The 2,938-nt window shown below is 36.1% G+C and overlaps 1 long non-coding RNA gene across 1 annotated transcript; it reads right to left on the bottom strand.

Moving 5' to 3' along the window:
* Window positions 1-2,516: 2,516 nt before the first annotated feature.
* LOC143858505 (uncharacterized) lies at window positions 2,517-2,938 on the bottom strand. The gene is made up of 3 exons (XR_013238965.1): window positions 2,838-2,938; window positions 2,643-2,751; window positions 2,517-2,560 (listed from the first exon to the last, which is right to left on the bottom strand). It is a non-coding gene; the product is annotated as an uncharacterized LOC143858505 (long non-coding RNA).

The raw sequence follows: 2,938 nt of genomic DNA, 5'->3' as shown, positions 1-2,938 counted from the left end.
AACCGACCCAACACTCAGTCACATCTCATTGGCCCTCAACCAATTCTACTCCATCAACTGATCCCATCAACAATATGATGCTTAAACAAAGCAGCACTCTGTGCCCTGCTGAATTTCACTTTTGCTAACCAACCACAATGAGTCTGGACAATATGGTGGACACTGACTTGTCCACTCTTTAGCTAATCAAGTCACTTATTGTGACTATTTCCACATCAACACTGAAAATAATTGATAAGAACAAGGACGTAGAAGAACAAAGTACCACTTTGAGGACATACTAATGTAAACTTTAGTTTATGGCTGTGTAGACAGGAAATTCCTCTGATAACACAAAATAGACCCTTACTTTAGATTCTTCTGAAACCATTATCCAACTTGCATTACTATATTCATGTGGTGTGAAACAACCAATTACTCCAGAAGCTTAAGCTGTTAGAGTTGGTGTTATTTAATCATTTATATTTCAACATGTGGGACCCAATGCCTCAAGTATTTCAAGAGAAATATAACACATGTCCAACTAAAATGGATTCAGTAAGGCTAAATTGTTCATCTTTCAAGCATACCACAACATTGTGCCTTAGGTGAAGTCAAAAGTGATGTATAATAAGACAACAAAGCAAAATTCACTTAAACATACACAAACATATGAGAGAGAGAGAGAGAGAGAGAGAGAGAGAGAGAGATTTTCACTTGACCTGCAAAAGAAATGGAAAACAGGGTTAGCTAGTTTTGGGTAGAAACAAGTACCTACTCTCCTAGTTTGTCATGCTATATTTTTTTCTTCTTTCTGTAACTAACATGAATTTAAAGTTATTGAGTTGTGGTACAGAGCTCACCGAGAACCGTTTCATCATCGTTTCAATTGTCTCCTTAGGGTCTTGTCGTGTTTGTACATAAGCGTCGATCTTGTTCATCTCCTACAATAAGCTCTCACATATTATTATTATTATTATTATTAATTGAATGATTTATATACCAATGTTATTTATGCCAAGCAATGCAAGACTTGATAGCTCGACGCAGCTTATGATAATCCAAACACAATGAGACCAAAGGCAATAAATTGAAGTAATGGCGGTCCACTTGATCAATGGATACAATCAGTATGAAGTGCACTCAAGAGTGATAAGAGAGGAAGCGTTTGACAGTAAATAATACAAAGAATAATAAACAGCGCTAGGAAAGTTAGACAATATGTAAACAATAAGAATGTGCATGGATAAACTGAGAAAGGCTGAAAAAAAAAAACATAGATGAATAATAATAACAGAGCTTGGTTATGAAACTGTTGTAGAGATATTTAGGGAGTACAGAGTACATACATCATTTCCTTGCAAATAATATTTGCTCAATAATGTACTAATATATCTTGAATTCTTCCATTACAGTACTGTACAATTTTACCCAACTAGCGGGGTCCAGAGCCATGGCTGTGGCCCTGGCTGGGTGGGGGTGCAGGGGTAGTGCACCCCTTGCCCGATGGTTCGTGGACCGAGTCGTAGACCACTAGGTTTACTATGCTATTGGGGGTATTTTTAGTAATAGTACCAAGTATTTATATTCTCTAAGGAGCTCCATTTTAGGTGAAAATGAAGAGAATTCTAGCCTATAAAGAGTTGTTGTCAGATGGAAACAGCTGTTGCATAAAAATTATTTTCCCGTGAAAACAAAACATGATAATGATGAGCTTCTGAAAGGAGAATGGGTGAAGTGATGAAAAGAATAAATTGGAACTCTTCAAAATGGGAGAGGAAATGATTGTACATAGAATAACTAAAACCAAGAGGATACACAACAGAGCAGGAGGCTTAAATGCAGACCAAAATAAAATCAGAATGGCATATGTATGGCAGAGTTTAAAAACCCCAGTCTGATGAAAACTCGGTCAAGAAAATGAAAGACTTGGGAGCCAATGATTGATAGTCAGAGGAGTTTTTGACTGGCTTGATAGGGCAGAATTTGGATTTGGATGAGAAATAGCACAAGGTAAAAAGGAGTTGACTTGGGAGAGTCGATGATTGACTTGGGGAGTTTTTAAACAGTGACATATAGTGCTCTTCGAAAAAAGAAAACAAGATTATCCCAAGTTGCCAACTCATGGGTGGCTCAAGATAATCTATTTGAGGAACATGATGGATACCTACAAATATGGTAGATATGATTTAGAGTAAGAGCAATAAAGATGTGCTTAGGGAATTGTGAAAAAGAAGAAGGAAAGATAGAAGATATTTTTTTAAGCATCATATTGTTGATGGGATCATATGATTTAGAGTAAGAGCAAAAAAGAAGGAAGCCTATCCAAGGATAAAATAAAAAACACTGATCGATGTTTATTGCAATCTGTAACGCTCTGAAAAATTGCAAGCATCGGTTGTATTCGGTAAACAAACATATAAAGCAGAAAAAGTATTGGAATCTAAATGAAAATGAAGAGAATTCTAGCCTATAAAGAGTAACAAAGTAAAGTTATCACTTACCATACTAAATTGCCCAAGAAAAAAAGGACTATCATCAAATTTAGAAAGTGCACTTTCTATGTAATCGAGAGATGCACCTGATACAGATTATTGGTTTGTAATTTAATTTCTTGCATAGTCAAATAAAATGCATACAAAAAAAAAAGTTTTTAATCTCACCAACTTCAGATTCTGCATCTCCCTTGGAAGCAAATGAGCTAAAGACGACTTTAATGAAGGAGTCACTATAAGAAAGCAACTCTTTAGCAAGCTCTCTCTTGGTGGGACCCTACAGTTTTCACCGCGCCATTGTCAAAATGTTGAAGATAAACAATGATTAGCATCTAAGTTCCAAATAAAATTTCGTCATCTTACAACAGGGAGAAGTGCAGGGCCTTCAAAGTGGTTATCAATATATTTAATTAGATCCAAGCTCTCCCCTCGGATTTCGTTATTATGCTCAAGTGCAGGAACCT

This window comes from Tasmannia lanceolata, unplaced genomic scaffold (genome assembly GCF_043159265.1).
Source record: "Tasmannia lanceolata isolate RefF3 unplaced genomic scaffold, GAP_Taslan_0.1 ptg000026l, whole genome shotgun sequence".
Classification (NCBI taxonomy): Eukaryota; Viridiplantae; Streptophyta; class Magnoliopsida; order Canellales; family Winteraceae; genus Tasmannia; species Tasmannia lanceolata.
Note: the sequence above shows the minus strand (reverse complement) of the source record. Positions and strands in the feature narration are given on the sequence as shown.